The sequence below is a fragment of the Uranotaenia lowii genome, chromosome 1 (genome assembly GCF_029784155.1).
Source record: "Uranotaenia lowii strain MFRU-FL chromosome 1, ASM2978415v1, whole genome shotgun sequence".
Lineage (NCBI taxonomy): Eukaryota > Metazoa > Arthropoda > Insecta > Diptera > Culicidae > Uranotaenia > Uranotaenia lowii.
Genome location: NC_073691.1, coordinates 106,255,140 through 106,282,839, shown reverse-complemented (window position 1 = coordinate 106,282,839; position 27,700 = coordinate 106,255,140). Strand labels below are relative to the sequence as shown.

Genomic DNA, 27,700 nt, shown 5'->3' with positions numbered 1-27,700 from the left:
AAAAATCAGCGTTTCCCATATTTGTTGACGGTCTGTAAACAATATCAAAATCATAAATTGATAATTCCAGAATGTACCTTTGTAACCTTGTAACATAAATAGAGTGTTTCCCATTCTTGCCAAAAATTCCCACTAGCGGTTTATGATCGGTATATAAAATGAATTTTTGCCCAAAAAGATATTTGTGAAACTTCTTCACCGTACATACAACTGCCAAAGCTTCCAAATGCAAAATTGGGTAATTTCGTTGTGCTGAATTTAGTGAAAAAGAAGTAAAACTTATGGGTTTCTCTGTACCGTTGATTTGATGAGAAATAACTCCTCCTAGACCATAACTAGAAGCATCAGTTGATACAACTATAGGTTTGCTAGGATCGTAAAACTCTAAAATGTTTGCTGATAATAAAGCTGATTTACTGGCTTGAAAAACTTCCTCACATTTAGTGTCCCATTGAAATTTAGTATCTTTTTTTAAAAGTTGATACAAACAAAAAAGTTTCGATGATAAATTGGGTAAAAATTTTCCATAAAAATTCAGTAATCCTAAATAAGCTTTTAATTCACTGATATTTGTTGGTGTTTTTGCTTCGTTTATGGTGGCTATCTTGTCAGGACAAGGTCGCAACCCTTCCTCAGATATAATATGTCCTAAATACTGTAATTGTTTAACGAAGAATTTGCATTTATTTATATTAACTCTTATGTTTGCCTCTTGTAATCGTTTCAATACTTCACATAGTCTTTCCTTGCAATCTCCTAAATCCTTACCAGCAATCAAAACATCATCTAAATAAACAAAAACAAAATTTAGTCCTGTAAGAACCTTCTCCATAACAGACTGAAATATGCCCGCACTAGAAGAAGTTCCTTGTGGAAGTCTGTTATACTGAAAAAGTCCACGAATTGTATTTATGACCATGAATTTCCTGGATCGTTCAGACAGAGAAAGCTGTGTATAAGCTCCTTCCAAATCAAGTGCACAAAAAATTTTACAGCCTGACAACTTCGCAAACAAATCCTGTGCAATTGGAAGAGGGTAGGTATGAGGAACTATCAACTTATTTATTGAAACCTTACAGTCTATTACTAGTCGTATTTCGTTATTTTTTTTCATGACCACAACTACTGGCGAAGCCCATTCACTGGTCTCAACTGGGGTAATAACATTTTCCTTTTCCAACATATTCAAATGTTGTTCCACTTTTTCCCGTAATCTGTACGGTACCTCATAGGCTCGTTTGAAAATAGGAACATCTTCTTTCAATTTTAAGTCTGCTTCATAGCCAAAAATAGGTTTTGAAAAATTTCTTTCAAATACCTTTGAATATTTAAGTTTAAGTTGTTCTACAACATTTTTCCCATCAATATGTGAAACATTGTTAACCCTTGAAAACCCAGTGAACACATCTCTCCAAGTAGGTTTAAATTGGTCGAGCCAATTACGTCCAAGTAATGGCAGAAATTCGTTATCACTATCTAGAATAATTAACTCCAATGTTTTTTTCATTCCATTCCAGCAAACATTAACCATCGTTTTCCCGTAAATATTTAAGTTCGATCCATTAACCACTACCAATTTCTTTTCACAATATTTCACCGGTAATTTAAAATATTCAAAAAATAAACGTTTTCCAATAATTGAAACAGAGGCCCCACAGTCAATTTCCATTTTAAGATACACTCCCTCTACAAAAACTCCTGTGACACATGGTGCACTGGAAGAAGAATTATTAAAAACCATCATACAAAAAAAATCACCTGAGTCGTCATCCGATGATTCGTCAGTCTGGGTATTGAACCGTTGGAATAATTCCTCTAAACGTAAGTTCTGGCTTGTGCTAATTTGATCCTTAGGCTGCTCAATATCAGCAAACTTCACCGTTGGTTTGCGATTATCATTTATCCATTTAAAACATTTTTTTACAATATGCCCAACCTTGTTACAATAGTAACAAACTACTGGTTGATTTCCGTTGAAATTACGCGAATTGTAAAATTGGTTGGCGTTTCGTGAAGCACTGTTGTTTCTTGATTCTCTAGGTCTTCTCATATCGAAATCTCTGTTAGCATTGCGGAAAAAATCAGCCCTTGAAAACCGATTATTCGATCGGCTCCTGCTTCTATTTCTAGTAACGTTATTACCGTAGTCAAAATTGCTAGATTGATCCTTGCGACCTAACCGCGTCTTCACTGAGCCAACTCCTTGTACCCCACTACCTGAGATCATTTGTGCCCTAGTTCCTGCCAATTCCCAATTGATAATCATGCGTTCAGCACTAGCTAAAGTCAAATTTTCCTCTGCTAACATTTTTTGCTGTAAACTTTTGTCAAAAACACCCATTAACAGTTTGTCCCTTATGGCCGTGTCTTTGAACTCGCCAAAAGCACAATACTCTGCCTGAAGCTTCACAGCTAGCACAAAGTTTTCCGCAGACTCATCTTGCTGTTGTATTCTGTTGTAAAACTTGTACCTCTGAATTAAATCAGAATCGCTTTTATCAAAACGACTCTTTAATTTTTTTATGATGTCATCAAAAGGTATTCCAGAGAGATCACTAGCCGGGTATAGAAGCTTTAGCTCCTCAAAAACCGCCGGCCCCGATAAAGTGATGAATAACGCTTTTTTTGAATCAGTTGGAATCTGATTATATTGAAATATGAAACCCAATCTTTCAACATAATTGCTGAATGATGTTCCGGGTACGTATGGTTCAATTGAACCCACTATGTTACTTGCCATAATTTAAAACAACCTTCGAAATAGTATGCCGCGGAACACTTGATTTTATCACCTGTGCGTAGATACTTAACGCATGAAAAAATTAGGCGCAACAGAGTCCACAAATGTGTCGCACTAGCATGCAATGTCGCAATAGATCAAACTACCAGCGCTAGTAGCCAGTGATCAGCGTGCTGATAGTTGTCGTGTGCTGACAGTAGCCGCGTGCTGATAGTACCCGTGTGCTGATAGTAGCCAGCAATCAGTGTGCCGACTGATGTATCAAAAAAAACGTGGATGGGTTAACACAAAAGACTTGATAAGCTTTGTTCTTAATTCCTTACCGAACAATGTTTCCTACAATAAGAATAGAAAAAAAATTGTTAGATAAGATATAAAACGATACGTTTTTTTTTTCTTTTTGTATCTTTTCTAAAATAATCCACTTAAAATCATGCCTTTGCATACAGCTTCCCACGATTTTGGTTCAGCATACAACTGCCCTTTGGCGCGCTTTAGGTAGGTATAATTGCTTCAGCCTGTTGTATAGTTTCTTAAACCGCACATGAGCACATCCACATTCAGTGATTTCACTCAACAACCGAATTCGACTCAACAACCTTAGTTGCACTTCCAATAGTTAAAAAAATGATTTCACTTTTTCTCGTCGCCACTGTAGAGTCCTTTCAAAGCAATAAAACAACACATCTAGTTTACTCTAGACCTCAGATCAAACTGATCTCACGATCAGCGACAGAGCCTTCGTTTATTTAACTACTCGAAAGCTCATCAGGTTTGAGAGCACAGTAGCATAGATGCTAGAGTTACCATATAGTACATTACACAAACCTCAGCCCACAGTGGCTATTATTTGTCTGTTACATTACACAACACAGTATAAGACATCGTAACAACAAATCTCAGCCCACAGTGGCTATTATTTGTATGTTACATTACACAACACAGCACTTCACATCACAAAAGCAATGAAAAGTAAAACCCTTTTGCTCGTAATACAGCTCCCTGACCTTCTAACCTATCAGGGAGCAACCAGTGTTCAATTGAGTGCCAGTGCTTAGTCCCTCTGGTGCATTACGGTCTCGTCCAACTCCTTCCCAATTCATGTACCTACACATTAAATTTTTGCCTCGGTTTCCAGCAAAAAAAAAAAATGCTGGAAACGTTCAGCAATCCAAATGTTTGCTGGAAACCAGCAATCGGTTTTCCAATTGCTGGATTTTTCAGCAATCGTTTGTGCGCTTGACATTTTTGCTGAAAAATCAGCAATCGGTTTTTAAATTGCTGGAATTTCCAGCAATTGATCTAGTTTGCTGGAAAATCAGCAATCGAGTTGTCAAATTGGAATTTGTTTGTTTTTGTACGCTGAAGCAAGGTGAGACTCTATATTTTACGAAATTTGGTTACATTAATATCATTATTTTTATTTTCCTCTATATTCTAGCAACATCACAGAAGCACATCAAGTCAAGGGTGAGTTTATATTGAACAGGTAGATATTCCATGAAAGATACTTATCAAATCTTTTTTATCAGGTGGCGGACGATCAACACTTTGGCATAAAACTGCCACTCCTGAGCCGGCGTTAAGATAAATAAAAAAAATTATGTTCTTAAAAGTAAATAAATCCCTTATTTAAAAAATTGGAAATGATTTTATTGCTTATTGTATGCACAACCAGTATTAAATATTTAATTTTGAACTGAAGTATAAATTTGGTACTAAATATAGCCCGGTTGTTTTGAAAGAAATGCTGGTTTCCAGCAATCTGGATTGCTGATTTTCCAGCAATTTGAATTGCTGGAAACCAGCATTAACGTTTGCTGTTTTTCCAGCAGTTTAAATTGCTGGAAATTTTGCTGGAAAGTCAGCGGGACAAAAACCAGCAAAATTTTGCTGGTTTCCAGCAAAAAATAATTTGCTGTGTACACAGCAAATTTTTTTTTGCTGGAAACCAGCAAAATTTTGCTGGTTTTTGTCCCGCTGACTTTCCAGCAAAATTTCCAGCAATTTCAATTGCTGGAAAAAACAGCAAACGTTAATGCTGGTTTCCAGCAATTCAAATTGCTGGAAAATCAGCAATCCAGATTGCTGGAAACCAGCTATTTCTTTCAACACAACCGGCAGTATTTAGTATGAAATTTATATTTCAATTCAAAATTAAAGTTTAATATTGGCTGTGCATACAATAAGCAATAAAAACAATTATTTTCTCCCATTTTCAATAAGGGATTTATTCATTTTCAAAAAAAAACTTTTTTTCACCACTTTCTAACACCGGATCTGGGGTGGCCGCTTTGTGCCAAAGTGTTGATCATCCGCCACCTGTAAAAATAGTTTTGATTAGTATCTTCTATGGAATATCTACCTGTACAATAAAAACTTACCCTTGACTTGATGCCTGGTTGCTAGAATATAGAGGAAAATAAAATAATTATATTAATTCTACCTAAATTCGTAAAATAGAATCTCACCTTACTTCAGCGTACGAAACAAAAACTAACTCCAAATTGACAACTCGATTGCTGATTTTCCAGCAAACTAGATCAATTGCTGGAGAGTCCAGCAATTTGAAAACCGATTGCTGATTTTTCAGCAAAAATGACAAGCACATAACCGAATGCTGAAAAATCCAGCAATTCGAAAACCGATTGCTGGTTTCCAGCAAAAATTTGGATTGCTGAACGTTTCCAGCAATTTTTTTTGCTGGAAACCGAGGCAAAAATTTACAGTGTAGCTTTCCCCCGCGGTGAGAAGTTTTAGCCTCAAAAAGGCTCTGTGATTTCTCACAAGCTGCCGCATAAAAAAAAAGAATATTCATTTTGACAGAACAGTGATTTCAACTATTCTACCAGGATTTCATTAATAAAAAGCAAAAATTACTACACAACGAGGAAAAAAGGTCAATTGAAACAATTCTTCAATTAATTCAATCAAATTGCTTGAATCAATGGAATAAGGTTAAAATGAAATGAAAAAGCATTTTTTTTTCAAGTTATTGCTGACATTGATGAAGGAAATGAGAAATGTTTATTCCAAAGTCAAAGGAAATTTTCCTTTGATTTGTCGACATTTTTGTCTGAAAAAAACTTGTTTCACTTTGTAAATTTATGTATATGGATACAGAAAAATATGCTGCTATCCACGAAAACTCCGAGCAATCTATACGAAACTAAAAATCTCTCAATATATCTAATAAAACAAAAAATATAGAACAAACAATAAACATTTATTTTACCTCATCGAAAAAGTTTTAAAATTTTCTTTTCGTTTATTTTTTTCAAATTTTAGAACGCTGACTGGATTCACTAATTCGTCGAGCCCAAATGAAAAGCTTTTTATTTAATTATATTAAATCGAGAATAATGTGACATATGTTATTTATACTTGATATGGTTTTTATTAACATCTATTCTTAATTTATGTTACATATAGGCTGGTTGAAGCGAAAAAAACATTCAAATAATATCTCAAAAAGAAACTATTATCACACCCAATGTTGCCCAAACATATGTGAAAGAAATCATTGTTGGCTAAAATTTTCTCACCGTGAACTAAATCGGTCTGTCGTATATTTTGAAATCCTGTTCCAAATTTGCATGAATTCGGAACAAACGCGTATAACTGTTGGTAATTTTGAAATCGATAACTGTGCTAAAACAGCGATTTACGCCACCGGTGCCAGCCGGACTGTTTTAGCGTGGTCGAAAACCGTGTTTTGCATCTACCGTTTGGACAGCCCTTAGCGAGCTCACTTCGAACCGGAACAGCAACCAACGAACACGACGCAAAATTTTGTCGTAATTGTAATTCGGTATCGATTTTTGAACACGGCGAACACGCTCATTTTATTTTAACCATTTATGGTTCTTAAATAACCATTTTATGATATTTACTTCAGGACCGTCAATATGGTTATTTTGCAACAATTTTTCTAGAAAGAATTTTAACCATTTTGGCAGTTTTCGAGTATTAACCAGAAAATGGTTGAATAATTTGATATCGCCATTTTGAAAGCGGTAATTGCAGTCGGACGACCATAAAGCAACTTTTTTTCTTCCGCGGAACAGCATCCAGTTTCCAGAAAAATCGGTTCTGGAAATCGTGGAAACTTCGGATTTGTAGGAGATGGAGAAAGGTAAGTGATATCTTCCAATTATTTGTCGATCCCAACATTATAAACAAAAAAAAATTCAGGATCGGTATCCGGTGATGACGCCGGTTTAGGCACGGCAGATACACCAACAACATTCAATAGGACGAGGACTTACTCACCGGTCCATCGTTACCAGCCACAGCTAATGGAAGTACAACAGGAATTGTGTTTCACACCATCCGGAAGGAGCTGGAACGGGTCGGAATGTATGGAAACCTTCACCAGTGAGTCAAAGATTATTCGCCTGACTCCACCCTCACCCCGTTAAGGATAGCAGACTAGTGAATAAAGGATTGGCCATTCCGCAAGAGCTCGTTTCCACCTATCCCGGTAGCACTCGTGGGGGAATTTTACTTTTGCTACCAGGTGATTCGGCTACTGTTGGCGTTTGCTTTAATTAAAAGGCTATCAAACTATTATAATGGGCCATAGTTTATAAGTATTATCATAATGTATAAGAAATAAAATTACTATCCTGATGACTCTTGTTTTTCTTAATTCCTTCGACAATTGTTATCAATTTTACAAATTGCATAAAACAGCTCTTGCGGTTGAAAAATAATCATTTTTCAATTTCTACGGTAATCTTTCTAACGGATAAAAAATAACCATATTTCTACTTCTCCCCGAAAAGTCATTTTATGGGTTCTCATGAAGAACTCATAAAATGACATTTCCCGGGAAAAGGTCAAAAATGGTTATTTTTGAAGCATATATGGTTTAATAGTTTCTAGCGTGAATGCGCCAAGACCTTCACGCTCGATTTTGTTTAACCATTTATGGTTCTTCAATAACCATTTTATGGCTTTTGCCTGGAAACCGCCAATATGGTTATTTTTCAACAATTTTTCGAAGAGGAATTTTAACCATTTTAGAAGTTCTAGAGCATTAACCAAAAAACGGTTGAAAAAATTGAAGTTTTTTCATCGCCATTTTGAAATAAGTTTCAATGGCGCAAGCCGAAGACATTCCGAGTTTCTTTTTTTCATGCAAGAAGTTTAATAAAGTTAATTTGTGCTTGTGAATCGGGAACGCGTAGATATTAAAAGGTAATTAGCTTATCTCAAATTTGGTTCCTTTAAAAACAAAATAAAATTTAAATTTCAGTGCACCAAATCCGCTCCGGTTCCAATGGCATCAAGCTCAGATGGAGGAATCACTACCGGAACAGGCTCACCTTCTAATCCCGATCAAAAGGATCGAGATGATCAAAGAATGTTCAGCCTCTGTTGATACAGAAGGAGCTGCTGACTGTTGCTACTATGGATGTGGTTGAAGCCGGTCTGATTGCCTGGGGAACATTACCCACCAGCCGGGCTGGAATTGCGGTCGATATATAGGGTCTGAGCGCCAGCTGCTCCAGCAAAGGAATTGGTAATTCTTTTCTGACGTTTTTTTGTATTTTTTTTAATATATTTGATTTCATTTTAGCCATTCGGAATTCCAACGTTAAAAAGATTCCGGAATTGGAAAATAAGCAGCGGGCTAGTGCAATTGGTACTTACAATTTTCTAGGGCTATGGCCTATAATGATGAACAAATGTTACTAAGAGAATTCTACATCCGTCCAGTTCCGGTACTGCCGCGCTTCTTCGTTAGATCCCGTATCCGGTAACAATCGACTTCATAACAGCTAGCAGGTGATCTCATATATTAGAACATAGTCAAAATTATGTATTAAAACCATGTTTGCATTAAATCAGAATTTCTATCTGGTGAAAATATATATTCTGAAATTCTTGAATATCGTGTTTTTTAATCTCAGATGCAAGAAAAAGAAAAAAAAAACATTTGTGCAGCTTGGTTTCCAAAGTTCAAATTTGCTTAAAAATAACCATTTTTTACTTCTCCGCTCTTTCTGGTTAAGGTTGAAAAATAACCATATTTCGACTTCTCCCCGAAAAGTCATTTTATGGGTTCTCATGGAGAACTCATAAAATAGCATTTCCCGGGAAAAGGTCAAAAAAAAAAAATCATCATTCCATCCAAGTAGCTCGACTAGTGCGGATGTCATTTTTCACGACCGTTTCGAAGTGAATTTTTTTCGCAAAATCGAAATTTGGCTGCATATACAAAGTTGAATTGTGTAGTTTCGCCACGAACGGTGGTTTTCCTGCAGTTTGCCACAGAGTGTGGTCTTTCCTGCTGGTACGGTTGCCAATTGCCGTACTCCGCCAACAAACTACCGGTGCGAGGGTGCAGTCGCCAATTTGATAAGAAGCTGCGGATTGTTTTCGCCATTGTCATCAACACCGCCAAGGCCATCATCATCAAAAGGGTGCTCTTTGTTCGCTCTGAACATACGGGTTTGCGTACCGAGGAGGGCGTAACGAGGATTCTGGTTCTGATTGCCGTGATCGGGATACAGGGAGGACCCAGCGATTGATTGGTCGTTTCGCCAGACGTCGGCATCTTCAACCAACGAAGGGTGACCACGTGGTAGAGCCGGTGCCGGAATTGAAAAATATTACTCGTGGAACGCTTAAGCTAAGAAAAATTACTGTGAGTTCTTGTTATTCTTTTTATCTTTTTCTCCTCTATCTTTTTTCCCTTTATTTGATTTCAACAGTTGTAAGCTTTGCTTATATTTTCCACACGGAAGGCATTCGTGTCCCCGTTGGAAAATATGAGCGAAGGCGGGGGGCTTCACCCGTTAACTGTGGATGATGACGAAAGTGTCACCTACGAGGATGAGGAGTATTTGGAGGATTCGGCTGTTGCTGGTCCATCAAATGCTTCCCATTCTCTTATGGAAGATAATCTTGTATCACCCTCAGTTAATAGTAGACCAACCCGGCTCCGAACCTACACAGACGGTTCATCTTTTACTGGGCCTTGGGTGGTTTTCATCCGGCCCAAACCTAATGGAAAACGTCTTAACGTGGTTCAGATCACCAAAGATCTGGCGAGATGGCCCTCCGTGACCAGTATTTCAAAGGTGCGACCAGACAAGTTGCGCGTTGTAGTGGCTGACCGGAAAAGCGCAAATGAAATTGTTGCTAGCAAGTTCATTAACCTGGAGTACCATGTTTTTGTTCCGTCTCGAAACGTCGAGATCGAGGGCGTGATAACGGAAATGAGCCTGGAGGCAGAGTACGTTAAGTCCAACGGCGTTGGTAAGTTTAAAGGCCTTGATTCGACTTCGGTCGAAATCTTGGATTGCCGCCAACTTAAAACTGCCAACGTTGTGAATGGAGTTAAAAAGTACTCGCCTTCAGCCTCATTTCGCGTAACCTTTGCAGGTACCGCCCTCCCTCACTACGTTTTGATCGACGGAATGTTGAGGCTTCCCGTGCGACTCTTTGTGCCTCGCCCAATGAGTTGCAAAAAGTGCATTAAAATGGGACACACCGAGTCCCATTGTTGTAACAAGGCACGCTGCCCTCGTTGCGCAGAGATTCATGATGAAGGAGCATGCTCAGCAATAGAACAGAAATGTGTCTATTGCGGGGGCTCACCTCATGATATCTCTGTGTGCGAGGCATTTAAGAGTCGCTGGGATAAGGAGAGGCGCTCTTTAAAAGAACGATCCAATCGTTCTTATGCCGCTATTTTAAAGAGTGCTTCTCCCCCGACTCAACCTCAGTTAAGTAACATTTTTTCAGTGCTGCCAGTTGACAACGAGGACACTACTGACGAAGAAACCCCTTTCGTTTTTGTGGCAAACTCACGGAAACGAGCCAAAACAGCTAAGTCCTCCAAAGTTCCAAACAAAATCCCTACTATTAGTTCTCCAATCAGCGCCACTAATAAGTCGGTAGCTCCGAAAAAAGAAAAACTAGTTCCTCCTGGATTCCGAACGACTTTTTCACAACCAAATATCACATCACCAGCGGGGACTTCAGCTGCAGCGAGTACTCCAACTACTAGCGCGGTTTTGTCCGAATCAGTCTCCCAGTCAGGACTTTTCAAGCTTTCTGACATTCTGAATGGAATTTTCTCGTTCTTAAACGTATCTGAATCCGTAAGAGGCATTGTTACTACAATGCTTCCTATAGTAAAGACACTTTTGAAGCAATTGATGCAAACTTGGCCCCTTCTATCAGTGTTTATCTCTCTCGATGGCTAATTTAAGCCGAGAGGTCGGAGATATCACTGTGTTGCAGTGGAATTGTCGTAGTTTAATCCCTAAACTGGATCCGTTCAAACATCTTCTTCATGAAACTAGTTGCGATATTTTTGCCCTTTCTGAAACATGGCTTTCTTCTCAAACAGATATTCCATTCCACGACTTTAACATTATTCGTTTGGATCGCAACGATTCTTATGGAGGGGTGCTTTTGGGGATCAATAAGCGTCACTCCTTTTATAGAATCCACCTCCCTCTGTCAGGAGGAATTGAAGCTGTTGCATGTCATACAACTATAAGAGGTAAGGAATTATGCATTGTGAGTTTGTACTGGCCTCAGAAAGTTACAGTGAATCAAAATCACTTAGAGGACCTGTGCTCAGTGCTTCCTGAGCCAAGGTTGATTCTGGGTGACTTTAATTCTCATGGAACTGTCTGGGGGGAGCAAATTGACGATAGTCGTTCTACTCTTATTTATGACATTTGTGACCGTTTCAATTTAACAGTTTTGAACACGGGTGAAAAAACACGGGTGCCTAGACCTCCTGCAAGACAAAGTGCAATTGACCTCTCACTCTGCTCAAATTCACTATCATTGGATTGCCAGTTGAAGGTAATCCCTGATCCCAATGGTAGTGACCACTTACCTATCAAAATTACAATCACCAATGGGGTCAATACCTCAAATTCAACAAATATGGAATATGATCTCACAAGACACATCGACTGGAAAAAGTATTCGGACGCAATTAACTCAGCTATCAATTCCGTGGAGGTTTTACCTCCGTTGGAGGAATATAACTTTATTTCTCGTTTGATTTTCGATTGTGCGATTGGTGCTCAAACGAAACCCATCCTAGATCCATCTATTCGTCGAAGGCCACCCAACCCATGGTGGGACAGTCAGTGCACCAAACTTTACGTGGACAAATCGAACGCCTTTAAAGTTTTTCGTAAACACGGAACCCTGGATAACTTCAACACCTATTTTTCCCTTGAACAGCAATTTAAAAACCTGATCAAGGGGAAAAAACGTGCGCATTGGCGTAATTTTGTGGGAGGTTTGTCGCGGGAAACATCCTTAAGCACTTTATGGAATGTGGCACGGAGCATGCGTAATCGTTCTTCCACGAACGAAAGTGAAGAACATTCGCATAAATGGATTTTCAATTTCGCACGGAAAATCTGTCCAGATTCCACTCCTGTGCAAAAAATCATAAGAAGTGTGCCACCGAATAGATGCGATCTAGATTGCGGCTTTTCGATGGTAGAATTCTCACTTGCTTTCCTTTCTTGTAACAACTCAGCTCCGGGAATTGATAAAATAAAATTCAACTTGTTGAAAAACCTTCCGGATGCCGCCAAATTTCGCTTGTTGAATTTATTTAATCAATTCTTGGAGCATAACATTGTTCCCGAAGATTGGAGACAAGTGAGAGTTATTGCTATCCAAAAACCTGGGAAACCTGCATCCGATTTTAATTCATACCGTCCAATAGCGATGTTGTCTTGCATTCGGAAATTAATGGAGAAAATGATTTTGTTTCGTTTGGATAAATGGGTGGAAACAAATGGTCTCCTTTCAGATACTCAATTTGGGTTTCGAAGGGGCAAAGGGACAAACGATTGTCTTGCTTTGCTGTCTTCAGAGATACAAATGGCGTACGCAAAACGTGAGCAAATGGCTTCAGTGTTTCTAGACATAAAGGGAGCTTTTGATGCAGTCTCAATAGAGGTGTTGTCAGACAAATTGCACTCCCGGGGTCTGCCTCCTCTTTTGAACAACATCTTATACAGCTTGCTTTGTGAGAAACATCTGAACTTTGCTCATGGAGATATTGCAGTTAGAAGAATCTCTTACATGGGCCTTCCGCAGGGTTCATGTTTGAGTCCACTTTTGTACAACTTTTACGTAAGTGACATCGACAGTTGTCTCTCTGAAGGCTGCACTCTAAGACAACTTGCAGATGACGGCGTGGTGTCTGTCACAGGATCTACTGAGTCTCATCTGCACAGACCTTTACAAGATACTTTAGACAAATTGGCTTCCTGGGCTTTGGGGCTTGGGATTGAGTTTTCCCCTCAGAAAACGGAGATAGTTGTTTTCTCTAAAAAACGTAGACCTGCTCAACTTAAGCTTCAACTCCTAGGCAGAACGATCACTCAATCGAGGTGCTTTAAGTATCTTGGGGTTTGGTTTGATTCCAAGTGTACCTGGAGGGCCCATATTGAGTATCTGAAAGGAAAATGCCAACAAAGAATCAATTTTCTCCGATCAATCACTGGCACCTGGTGGGGAGCTCACCCAGAAGATCTTTTAAAATTGTATCGAACAACTATTCTCTCAGTGATGGAATATGGTAGCTTCTGTTTCCAGTCAGCTGCCAAAACTCACCTCATCAAACTCGAGCGTATCCAATACCGTTGTCTTCGCATCGCTCTGGGCTGTATGCCCTCAACGCATAACATGAGTCTTGAAGTTTTGGCAGGTATACTTCCACTAAAAGATCGATTCAATTTATTATCACTCCGATTCCTCATCAGGTGTGAGGTCTTGAACCCATTGGTGATTGTAAATTTCGAAAGACTACTTGAGCAAAATTTTCAAACCAGATTTATGTCTATATACCATGTCTTCATGTCCATGCAGGTAAATCCTTCTTCGTATTCTCCCACTCGTGTTTACATCCCAGACTACGACAACTCTTCTGTCCAGTTTGATTTGTCTATGCAGCAAGAAATTCGTGGGATCCCGGACTCTCACCGTCCACTTTTGATTCCCAGAATTTTCAATGCTAAATATAGACACGTCGATGCCTCTAAAATGTACTTTACCGATGGATCACTTATAGAGGAATCAACGGGATTTGGAGTATTCAACGAAATCTTCAGCGCATCTTATAAGCTCCAGTCACCATGCTCTGTGTATATAGCAGAGTTAGCAGCAATCTTTTGGGCTTTGGACAGCATTGCGTCACAGCCTGCAGGATACTACTACATCGTAACAGATAGTCTCAGCTCTGTTGAAGCAATACGCTCAATAAGACCGGGAAAGCACTCGCCGTACTTCCTTGAGAAGATACGGGATATTTTGAGTGCTTTAGCAAGACGTCGTTTTTCTGTCACCTTTGTTTGGGTTCCCTCTCATTGCTCGATAGTGGGTAATGAGAAGGCAGACTCTCTGGCAAAGGTGGGGGCGACGGAAGGTGACACGTATCAGCGTGAGATCGTCTTCAACGAGTTTTATTTTTTGGTTAGAAGAAATTCTCTCGTCAACTGGCAGCGCAAATGGGACGAGGATGAGTTGGGTCGGTGGCTCCACTCGATTATCCCAAAGGTAAGCCTTAAACCCTGGTTTAATAGATTGAACCTGAGTCGGGATTTTATTCGTATATTTTCCCGTCTCATGTCCAATCATTATTCCTTAGACGCGGTACTCTATCGTTTTGACATTGCTGGCAGCAATTTGTGTAGTTGTGGCCAAGGTTACCATGACATCGAGCATATTGTCTGGTCGTGTGAGGTCCATCTTGTCGCCAGAACGAATTTAATAGATTCCTTTCGGGCCCGAGGAAAACCACCTAACGTTCCAGTGAGGGATGTGCTAGCTGTGCTAGATTTGGACTACATGTTCGAAATCTACTTCTACCTTAAAACTATCGATCTGCGCCTTTAATCCTATATTTCCCTTTCTATCATCTTTATCTTTAAACTCAAAGTGTTAAGCTAAGCAAACAATGTAAAAACAAAAACGAGTTTGGCTCCTTAAAACCTTAAGGTATGAGCCGTTTCAAATAAAGAATTATTAATTTAATTTAAAAAGGTCAAAAATGGTTATTTTTGATTCTTAAATGGTTCAAGAAGTTCTAGCGTGTTTGTTTTGAGGAAAACGCATTCCAAGTTTCAGAAAATAAAATCAATTTCCTATTTAGATGCGTACAATCCCGTGAGCATGGTAAGAGGCTCATTTATATCACTTTGATATAAATGGGTATGCCTTGTCGCGCAAGATCTTAAAGAATCGAATAGTGATAGTATCACACCAGATCTTGCGAACACGAACGGATCACTGATAAACACCAGTGAAACGGAACCTACGTGTTGGCCCCACGGTTTAAACAAACGTCTTACCAGTGTTCAATATGGTCCGATCAGTAATGATTGTTTGACCTGATATAATTTTTCATACAATTTGTTTAATAAAGTTTTATATTTCAGGTATTCTGTAGGTTCAGATGTGTCCCCGTATCCTAGGCTGTAATGGGTCACGGGTTAATAACTGTTCAATGTGTTACAGTATTGTTCCGATTTTGTCAGCTCCCGATTTTGTCTACCCCCGATTTTGTCTATCCCCGATTTTGTCAGCATTTTATCCCGATTTTGTCAGCTTTTAAATTTAGTTGAAATTTTCTGCTTTTGAACTAAAAATCCCAGTCATTTAACACTGTATGTTTTTTTGGGGGTTGTCCTGGCCCACTTAGAGCACCACCCGTTAACCACTTGGTATTTTAAGGGTTGGTATTTTAAGGGTTGGGGTGATTGAAGGGTCATAAGAATTTTCATTGATGACGAATAGAAGGAGATTGAAAGTTGACCACATTTTGATCACATGGTTTATGGATAGCTCTGAGGGATCATCCATAAACCACTTAGACTTCAGGGGGGAGGGGGGGGGGGGCTTTGGCCAAAGTCTACGCTCCATACAAATTTTCGAAATTTTATATGGACAAAAGTATACGAGGGGGAAAGGGAGGGGGGAGGGTCTGGAATGGCCAAAAATGAGTCTACGTGGTTTATGGATAGTCCCTTAGGGAACTATCCACAAACCACGTGGATTTGTCGTTTTTCATAAAACATATATTTTTTTCTTTTTTAATTCAAAAAAATAAAAGACGGTTAAAAATAAAACATTTATTTTTGTAAATCCATAAAAAAGTACCATTACATACTTCAAATTAAAACGCTCCAAGTCTTACCAAGACGACACGAGGTGTTGGATGCCGCACGAAGTATGGAGTCAGCATTCTTTTGAATTTTTCTGACGGTTGTTGGATGGATGTTGTATTTCTTCGCGATGTCTGCTTTCTTCGCAGCCTTTTCCTCAAGATTCCGAAGGATTTTGACTTTTTCCTTAAGGCTGAGCGCGTTTCGTTTGTTTTTCTCAATAGGCACTATTTTTGGAGACATCTGTAAATTTTTTAAAAAAAAAGCCATCTGTTTTGAAAACCATACACCTTGAAGCACTCAGGATAGTACTGATAGAGGTTCAGGTGCAATGGGAATACTTCAGGGCTAAATAACTACAACCAATCTGTTTGACGATACAACTATTTGTATTTGTATTTGTATTTGTATTTGAATGGAGATGACACCAGTTTCCGCTAAGTCCTTCACAAAACAATACTTGGTGTCGATATGCTTTGATTTTCGTGAAGTCCTGTTTGCCGCTGCAAGTGCAATACAACTCTGGTTGTCTTCGTTGACCACAATTGGCAGCTTCAGATGTTCTCCCAAATCTGTTATCAAACGACGAAGCCACTGCAATTCTTGCAAAGATTCCGCTAGTGCTATGTACTCCGCCTCAGTGCTAGAGAGAGAGACACGCAAGTCTGCTTCCTGCTTGCCCAGTCAACGAGTCCGCCACCGAACTTGAAAATAAAGCCAGTGTTGGACTTCCGGTTGTCAATTTCACCAGCCCAGTCTGCATCCACGAAGCACTCAAGATGAAGATCGCTAACTCCACCCAGATGTAGCTCGTGATTAGCAGTACCTTTGAGGTAGCGCAGCACCCGCTTCGCTTCGATCCAATCCGCCGTTGTTGGTTTTGTTACACGCCGTCCAAGAATAGAAGTGGAGATCGCTATGTCTGGACGCGTGTTAACAGCGATGTACAACAAAGCTCCGACCAAACTTTGGAAATGCTGTCCATCGGCCAATAGTTCACCATTCTCCTCCTTTTGTTGTACAAAACCAGTAGTCATCGGTACTCGAGATGGTTTGCAGTTCGCCATGTTGAACCGCAAAAGAATTTTTAGTATGTACGCCTTCTGATTTAGGACAAAACGTTCACGGGTTCGCCGAACGTGAATACCCAGGAAATATTTCAAGTCTCCCAGATCCACAATCTTAAACCTTTTGTTCAATGCGTTGACCAGATGTTTATATTCCAGCTCCGTGTTACAGGCCATGACGATATCATCCACGTAAATTAAGATGTACGTGAATGTTCCTTCCGCAATCCGCAAATAAAGGCATGGATCAGCTGATGATGGATGAAATCCCATTTCCTTTAGGACGTCATCGATTCGCTGATTCCACACCCGCGCCGCTTGCTTGAGTCCGTACAGGCTCCGCTTCAGACAGCACACCGTTTCTGGATCGCCGTTTGAGTATCCTGGGGGTTGCCTCATATATATCTCCTCCTGAAGGATGCCATATAGGTATGCTGTCTTAATGTCGATGTGCTTGACCAGCATTCGCCTCTTGGTTGCCAGCGACAGTACCGTACGGAATGTAACTTGTTTCACCACCGGCGCAAACACCTGATCGTAGTCCGATCCGTACTTCTGCGAAAACCCCTGTGCGACCAACCTGGCCTTGTATCGCACAATCTGCCCGCACTCGTCTTCCTTACGCTTGTACACCCATTTACAGCCAATCACGTTTCGATTTGGGGGTACCTTGGTGAGAGTCCACGTTCCGTTTTCGCCTAGGGATGCAATTTCTTCGTCCATGGCCACTTTCCACTTTTCACTATCCGGGCTACTAGTTGCTTCTTGGTATGTTTTCGGCTCGTCACACTTAATCACGGCCAGACCAATCACTTCGCCGAACCGTTCTGGTGGTACTCCGAAGTTTGTTCTTCTTGACTGTCGCACTGGTTCCTGTGCAACTCGAGATGCTGCAGGATGCTCCTCCTGCGTTGGCACTTCCTGAACAGGATCACCGTCGTCTTCTTCGTCGAATCCGAAAAATTCATCTTCGGATTCTTCGCCCTTCTTTCCGCAGTCGAACAACCGTACGGCAACGCTCTTATCTTCGTCAACAGGCAGTGTACCATCCTTCACTTTGTCGGCTTCCTCGTCCAGCTCCATGAACCGAACATCACGACTGATAACTATTTGGCCAGTAGTCGTGTTCAGTAGTCGATAGACTTTGCTGTCCGTCGCGTACCCAACGAAAGTCATTTTGGCGGACTTTCTTTCGAATTTCTTACGCTTTTGTTGTGGAATCCAGACGTATGCACTGCAACCAAAAATCTTCAGATGCTGCAAATCGGGTTTTTCGCCAAACCACAACTCGTACGGTGTCGATCCAATGGCCGAAGATGGCAGTCGGTTCTGAATATACACTGCAGTGTTCACCGCTTCCGCCCAAAAACGTCGAGGTAGATTGGCATCCAACAACATGCACAACCCCATCTCATTTAGCGTTCGGTTTTTCCTTTCTGCGATGCCGTTTTGCTGTGGCGCGTACCCAGCGGTGAACTCAGCTTTGATTCCTTCGTCTTCGTAGAACTTCCGTAGCGCCTTGCTGGTAAACTCACCACCCCGGTCTGAACGGATGATTTTAGGTTTCCGTCCAAACTGAGTTTCACTAAACTTCACGTACTCACGAATTTTACCAGCAACTTCGGACTTTTCCTTTAAAAAGTACACGACGGTATAGCGGCTGTGATTGTCAATCATCGTCATGTAATATCTGCATCCACCAGGCGACGTCGTCATAGGACCGCACACATCACTGTGCACGATATCCAACACGGCTTTCGATTTCTTCGCAGCTGATTGAGGAAATGGCGGTCGAGCCATCTTCCCCTCGACACAACACTCGCAAGTTTGCTTGATACCACACTGCTTAATCTTCATTCCGGACGCCAGACCACGTCGTTCAACTTCGCCTATCACATCTGGATCCCTGTGGCCTAGCCGTCGATGCCACGTGTGCAAACAGTTTACATTGTGATGCTTATCACTCACGCATAAAATTTTCTCCGCCGCGTTTAACTGATACAGGCCACCCGCGCGTTCAGCTGTCGCGATTACCGAACCGTCGTAGAACAAACGACACCGATTCGCATCAAATTCCGCACGAACACCTTTCTCTGCGAGCTTTGTCACGGAAATTAAATTGCCGTCTAGTCCGGGGGCATAAATCACATTCGTTAACGTTACGGACACTTTTTCCTTGCGATCGTTCACACAGTCAATTTTGCACTCTCCGACGCCAGCAGTACTAATAACTTTTCCGTCAGCGGTGAAAATTTCCGGACGAACACTTTCATCGAGACGCACAAACGAATTTCGATGTTTTGCCAAATGTGACGTCGCGCCCGAATCGATCACCCACGCACTGTCATTTTCGCGACGCTTATCGAAACGTACCATAAACGTAAACGACTTTGCGTCGTTTTCGCGCACTGTTTTGGCCTTAGCCTTTTGTTTCTTCTGGTCTGCTTTACTGCTGTTTTCTGCAAGGAACGCTCTACAGTTCCTTCTTCGATGTCCCGGCTTACCACAGTGGTAGCACCCAGCATTTTTCTGCGGAACGCCAGATCCGCTCGCTCGCAAAGCTTGTTCGTCGAATCCGGACCGTTTCAGAAGTTTCTCCGCTTCATCCATCAGCTTCACCTTAACCAGAGCTAGGGTAAGTTCATCCTCGTTCCTCGCTTCCAAGGCCGTTGTCAGAGGATTGAACGCCTCCGGAAGACCCCTCAATATCAATGCAACTTTGAGGCACTCTTGCATTTCAAATCCGGAATTCTCCAATCGAACATACTGTTTTTCGATTTCAGCCAGATAGGTCTCCATGTTGTCACCTATCTTAAAATTCTGGTTCGTAATCTGCCGGAGAAGAGTCACCCGCTGCCCCAGCGTGGTCTTCTCGTGATGCGCCTTGAGCGCCATCCACGTTTCCCTCGCCGTCAACTTGTCACGAATCAGCGCATATTGGCTCTCATCCAGCATCAGCTGAATCGTGGCCAATGTTCGCTCGTCGCCGTCCTCCCACGCTTCGGTCATCGGTTGTGGGGGAATTCCTGGTTCTACATGTTTCCAGAGCTGTTCCCGCCGCAACAACGCTTTCACGGAGAACGACCATGATTGGTAGTTCGAATTGCTCAACTTGACAATTTTTGCCCACTCCATCGCTTCTCGGAAAAATGACTAAACTCTTTCTGATTCCTGAGAAGTTTCCACCTGGGCCCATAACCTGATAGAGGTTCAGGTGCAATGGGAATACTTCAGGGCTAAATAACTACAACCAATCTGTTTGACGATACAACTATGAATGACATAAAATTTATTTCAGCTTGCTTTTATATATGAACGGACTTGAATTCAGTTCAGCTGCTTTGTTGCGCGACACAAATGATGTCGCAAACCTAACAGACGCTTACACGCTGCAACAAGTACAAACCTTGCTCTACACAGTGGTTAGCTATTAATGGTGACGCTTTTTAAAGTTAGTTTCAACGATGGTTCTTGGTGGTGTTTCCGATATTACTGCGGAAAAATTGGTAAACGTATGTATTAGGAAACAGTATTTTCAGATTTTATTTGGCGTTTAGAACTTACCTCACCGGCGGTTGGAAGCAGAAAGAGGTTGTTGAATATTGACACCTAATCATGAAGCATTTCTGTAATTTTGGCAGCTGTGAGCTGTCAACACGTGCTGATAGGTTCAAGATGTATTCAGTTTAAAGTGATCTAACTTATGTGATCAACAAATTCAGCTGTTTTGCAATTGCATATCAATCCTGCAGCTACGCACCAACGGTTTTTCAAATTTCCATTGTATGAAGGGTGTTTGTAAACAATCACTTAGGGTAGAGTTCTTGAACAAGTCCTCCATTTTGCTATTGGCAAGACCTTTAATTTGACGCCTCAAGAACTCAAATCGGTCAAGCGGTCATCGAGAAACGTGTGTGACATTATTTTGTAACATACACATACACACATACATACTCACATACAGAAATGTTCCGATCTCGGCGAGCTGAGTCGAATGGTGTATGACACTTGACCCTCCGGGCCTCGGATCGAAAGTTGGTTTTTCAAGCGTATACATGTCGCTTGAAAAACCAACTTTGTAAGAAAGGTAAAAAATAAAGAAAAGGGCTCAATGTCACCCCTTATCACGGTATTGACAAAAATATCGAAATAACATGTAAACGGACAATTATCAAATCAAAATTGAAATTATTTTCAAGAAAATTTTTTTCCCGATTTTGTCAGGTACCCTGTTTTGTCAGCCCTAAATTCAAGATGGGGCTGACAAAATCGGAACAATACTGTACTAGGCGAGGTAAAGGCATATTCGTCTCCCCAATGCTCTAGTAAGTGTGCATTTGCGGTTTATGAATTTCGAAGGCTTAGGCTGATGTCATGCTGAAGCAACTAGCAACGCGACCTACAACGCAACGTTCACACGACTAACCAGCTCTCATTTGATCTCCATGGAAATCGCGCAGACCTGTCATACTGGTCGCTTTGTATAGCGCGACCAATCTGATGCCAATGTGTTTTGTAGCGCGACTAGTAGGAAATCCAATAGGAATATTTTTTTTTCTCGATTTGAAGCAGTGATTCCGGGTTTTAAGCACAATAGTACGAAGATCTGTCCGAACTTGTGATAATAAACTAAAAAATATCTTAATCGGCGAGAAAATTTTCATGAATTCTTAGTTCCGGCAAAAAAACAAGGAATTTTTTCTGTTCAAATTTTGGCATTCTTGCAATCCGGGTCGTGATTTGATGAGTTTTTGATGGCTCCCGAAAGAAAGGAGACGATTCAAAGCATTATCAGATGTAGAGAAGTGATGATTTGTAGGGAATTTCAAAGTGACAGGTCGCGTCAGCATGACATACCAATGCGTTGCAACGCAATCTTATTGAAACGTTGCGTTGCGTTGCGTTGCTAGTTGCTTCAGAATGACATCAGCCTTATTCTTAAATCAAGCATTTTACAAGAACTAGAGGCTCATTGGATCAGAATGCTTTTTGGACAGTTTCCTGTTAACAATAATTCTTTCTCGTTTCAACGCTTTTTGGTAGATTTGTCTATTGTTCGGTTAGACTTGAAATTCAATTAAGGTAGTCGAAGAAAGATGTTACGATTTTGAAAAACAATAATATAAAGGCAGTCCAGGAAGATGATATTGGGAGTTAAAAATAGGAATGTTATTTCTTTCAACCGAAACAGATTGAGGAAAGTTGCTCTGAGAAGATGTTCAGATTTAGCGATGAGGCTTTAGAGGAACAGCATTGTCATTAGTAGTATGGTCTTGTTTGGCCATTTATCAATTATTCTATTGTTTGTGTAACGTAGATTTTTTTACAATTGCTGCAGTGATAAACACCTTTTAATGGAGATTCTGTTTTATGGTATCCAAGTTGTTAATATAATTACAGAGTAGCCACGCATTTGTTTCGAATCTCTAAAGACTAAAGACTCATTTGCAAATATTTTTTTACGCCAATCTATGTTAATCTCAAGAGAAAATTATCATGGGCTCAAAGTGTGACGTGGGCTTACTGTGGTCGATGCCACAAAATAAATGACTAATAAAATTTCGCAAACATATTTCAGTGCAGCCTTTATTTGTGGTTGCAATTTTGTAGAAATTTACCCATTATAATCTTTCTCCCATAGGATACAATAAAAGCAACTTACGTGTGATAATTGTTGATTGTTGCTTGGCTCGACTTCTCGGTGTTTCATGTGGTGCTTATATTCGGCTGCATGCTCGATTTGAGATTCTTCGAGCCATTTTCTTCGTTAATGCTGGTACGGTCTTCTGAAGCTCGTGGGTGACCGATGGGAGCTGCCACCTGCACCATGTCATTCTTGCCTGAAGCGAAAATTTTCCTCGGAGCACTATTCGTAGACTTCGTTCTGCACCAACACATACAACACTATTCGCTGCGCGATCGCCTGTTCCTGCGATCCTGCACACTCCGGCTTGGCCGCTGAGTGCGCAGATTTCCCTGCTACCAGTGCTGAACAGCCCTGTTGTACTGCTGCACCTCTGTTTCGTCGCGCTTGTCATCCAACTACCAATTTTGCCGAATGCTTGCACCTATGAGGCTCTCTTTCCGGAGTGACACACCCTATACCACGTGAATGTGATGTCCTATTGCTGACACAATGTTTTCCCGGTTGCAGTAAGAATTGTTTTCCGCCAGATGACTCCTTGTGTCCGGCTTACACTCCGTGTGCGACTATCGGAAGTGGCTTCAGCCGCTGTAGCTCTCACTTTAAACATTCCGATCCGTGAATTCCACGGAATGCTTCTGAGACCACGCGCCAACTGTGGTGCGACTACAACCGCGTGCAAAAAACTGCAAACTTGCAGAAAAAGGCATGCAAGGGAAGTTCCGGCAAAATAACTAATCGCCAAAAACGCTCCGACTATGGGCGATAAAAAGGCGACAAAATGATGAAATCGGCTTTCCAAGAAACGGCAAAATCTGTTCCAAACACGTTAAAGTATTGATCTTTGGCTTGTAGGCGTTACGCCGGTAAATAAAAAGGAAAGGCCTCGATCGTGTTAAAATTTCGGCGTATGAGAAGAAAAAAGGGTCCTGGTAGAAAAAATAACTGGTCAGGCTCGAGGTGCTTGGGCTTTGATATCGGTCATACTCACAGTTTTGCTGACCCTTTTTGGTGAATTCCTTTCTTGCCTGTTCAGGCTCGTTTCTCTTTTTGACCGGTTCTTGCCGAACGACTCGTGGATCGAAGCTGGGAGATTGATAGCTTGCATAAGGCATCGATCGTATTAGCAGTGATTTCGTTCTGCTTACCTGACAAATCCTCGTGCTTTCTGCACGGCAATAAATCTGTGCCGGCTGCGGTCTCTTCCCTGTTTGAGTGAGAATGCTTAGGTAGATCGAACCCACTGGCTTGTCCACCTCCCGGGTTGAAGTTTTCCGGATCTTATGGCTGTATGGCTACCGATTCTTCCGGCACGGAATCCTTTTCCGGAAGATTTGCCACTTATCGCTTTGCGATTCGGTGCCTGGCGACCAATCGAAGAACGAAGCTATAATTTTGTTTGTTATTAGAAGCCGGTTGTGTTAAGCAAAACTTGATGCCGCTTACCTGCCGATTCACGCGGGAAAGTTAATTTTTCCGGCGAGCGACGATCGTTTCTCGGTGGCACGCACTTTCACTTCGCATTCCTTGTGCGATTTTCCGGAAGCGTTCTTACTTTCTTCCTTTTCTTTTTTCTTGGCAATGCTGCCAACTTTCGGATGAAAATTTTGTTTATTCCTTTTTAGCCAGAAATCTTTTGTTTAGACCAGGTTGATCTATGCATGGCGGGTTGTGTCTTAATTTTTTTGTTTGTTTTGTGGCTGGATGGCAAATATGAATGACTTTCTTGTTTCTTGTACGTATGCTTTTAAATCCTATAAGAGGGAATGGGTTTGAAAAGAATTATAGTTTGCGAATGCGCTCATATCGTATCTAATTTTACACTATAAATATTTATATGTAACAAAAGTTTTTGAATCGAGTAAGGTTAGGTGACAGGTAGGACCCAATATAACACTATTCACTGTGACAACAAACCTCAGCCCTACACAGGCTACTATTTGTTGCTCACTTCACATGACACAATACTACTCACTGTGACAACAAAGTTCGGCCCTATAAAGGCTACTATTTGTTGCTCACTTCACATGACACAATATTACTCACCGGGACAACAAAACTCAGCCCTACAAAGGCTACTATTTGTTGCTCACTTCACATGACACAATACTACTCACTGTGACAACAAAATTCAAACATTGCTCACTTCACATGACACAATATTACTCACTGTGACAACAAAATTCAGCCCTACAAAGGCTACTATTTGTTGCTCACTTTACACGACACAATACTTTTCAGTGTAACAACAAAATTCAAACATTGCGCACTTCAGATGACACAATACTACTCACTGTGACAACAAAACTCAGCCCTACAAAGGCTACTATTTGTTGCTCACTTCACATGACACAATATTACTCACTGTGAAAACAAAACTCAGCCCTACAAAGGCTACAATTTGTTGCTCACTTCGCAACACACAATACTACTCACTGTGACAACAAAATTCAAACATTGCTCACTTCACATGACACAATATTACTCACTGTGACAACAAAACTCAGCCCTACAAAGGCTACTATTTGTTGCTCACTTCACATGACACAATACTACTCACTGTGACAACAAAATTCAAACATTGCTCACTTCACATGACACAATATTTCTCACTGTGACAACAAAATTCAGCCCTACAAAGGCTACTATTTGTTGCTCACTTTACACGACACAATACTTTTCAGTGTAACAACAAAATTCAAACATTGCGCACTTCAGACGACACAATACTACTCACTGTGACAACAAAACTCAGCCCTACAAAGGCTACTATTTGTTGCTCACTTCACATGACACAATATTACTCACTGTGAAAACAAAACTCAGCCCTACAAAGGCTACAATTTGTTGCTCACTTCGCATGACACAATACTACTCACTGTGACAACAAAATTCAAACATTGCTCACTTCACATGACACAATATTACTCACTGTGACAACAAAACTCAGCCCTACAAAGGCTACTATTTGTTGCTCACTTCACATGACACAATATTACTCACTGTGAAAACAAAACTCAGCCCTACAAAGGCTACAATTTGTTGCTCACTTCAGACGACACAATATTATTTATGTCATATTCGTTTTCATCTGGTGGAAAGATGGTTGTGCACCAACTGCTGTCAACTTCATAAAAAAAACGCTTTGACAGCACTTGGTGCACTACCAAACCAAAATTACTATTTGTTGCTCACTTCACATGACACAGTGTTACACATTTCCACATCATACAACCGATTTAAAATACCCTCGCTCGTAATACGGCTCATTGGCAAGCCCAGTCCTGGTTCGCCAGGGTTTACTTGTCAGAGAGCAACCGGAGTTTAAGTGAGACACATTCCTAATTCGCCCGGTGTATTGCGGTCTCTTCCAAATCCTACCCATTTCATTTACCTAGCTTTCTACCGCGGTGAGAAGTTTTGGCCTCAAAAGGGCCGTATGATTTCTCATAAAGCTGCCGCATAAAAAAAAATTCCTATTCAGCTGCGTACAATCATTTTCCCTAATAAGTCGCTAAAATGCTTTCAAATTGATTTAATTTCATCACCCGATCGATCAATATAGTTTTTCCGTACTAATTACTTCAAAAAATTAATAAATATACCGTGAAAGCACCAATGGCCGCGCATTTTCAACTTTAATCTTTATTTTCCTCGAAATTCAACAACGAAAATTTCTATGTTTCGCATTTTCGCATACCTCCGCTACGTATCTTTCACTTGCCATAGTGGCCAGCAAACCGGGAAAACCGGGAATACCGGGAAAAACCGGGAATTGAAAAATAGCACCGGGAAAACCGGGAAATAACCGGGAATTTGATACCAAAACCGGTAAAAACCTTAGATATGCAGTGCAAATCACTTTTTCTATATAAATCCTAGGCGTATAGAAAAGGTTGAAGTTTATCAATAGTTTAATTTCTATTGAAAATTTCACATAGACATTAATTGTATTTCTTTGATGAAAATGCGAAATGAGAAAAACCTAGTCGTGTGTTTCCATTCTTCAATGTTCGCTTTTCTTAGCTTTTTTGAAAGCCATAATTGTTCTGAATTCGAATTTCAGAATCTAAATTTTGGACTCAGATTTGATATAGCAAAATTTGATTAAAAATTCAGGATCAGTATGATATTTCAAATTTAGATTCTGAATACAGATTTGATTCAGAACTCAGAAATAAGAAGGTCGAATTAAGTTCTCTTTGTTAAGACTTTAAATATGCACTCAGAAGTTGGATTTAAATTTGTTTAAAGATTCTGTTATAAGTTTGAGTTTTCAATTTTTAAAATCGGACTCGAAATTAAATTTCAAAATGTTGAAATATAACAAAATAGAACTTAAATCAAAGTTCAAATTGGCAATAAAATTTTGAAACTAATATCGACATTTATGCATCTGAATTTCAATACCAAGTTGGTATTTTAGAATTTGAGTTCAACTTTTTAAGTCCGAGTTTAAAAGTAAAATACATCAACAGTAAAAATAAGCTTGTTTATTTATCTGAATATACTGATTTATAAGAATTGTTTAAAAAATTTAAATTTCGTTCATGCAGGCGATTTTTATTTCTTTTCATTTTTTTTTAAATTATTAACCACTTTTTTCAAATGAACATTGATACTTTACAACTTCGCAAGTGAAATCAAATACCTAACAGTAGGATTGAAATTTTATCATGTTTTGAATTAAAATATAGTTAACTTCTACATGAGAAATCTAAAAAAATATCTTCTGTATCATACAATATTCGGCAAAATATATCATTTTCAGCTTTTTTTGATGTTGCAGTTTATATTTTAAGCAGGGCCGGATTAAGCCATCGGGGGGCCCGGGGCAATTTTTTCTCGGGGGCCCCTATGATTCGATTTTTTTTAAATGCTTTCCCAGAGAATACAAAACATTTCAAACGTGAAAAAGAACTGGAGATGAGTTCAGTATACTGTCTTCTAATAGCCATGTTGTCTGCCTAGAAGATAGTTTTTGGTACCTTCAAATAAAAATTGCTAATTAATCACGTGCAAACATCACGGGAGAGTTTAGAAATTCAAGAAAATGAAGTGAGTGTAAGTTCAAGAATTAAAG

General features: G+C 40.2%; 1 protein-coding gene across 7 annotated transcripts in view; it reads left to right on the top strand.

The window, feature by feature from the left end:
• The window catches only part of LOC129754430 (synaptosomal-associated protein 25), a 198,393-nt gene that overhangs the window by 18,509 nt on the left and 152,184 nt on the right, over positions 1 to 27,700 (top strand). The window lies entirely within an intron of this gene.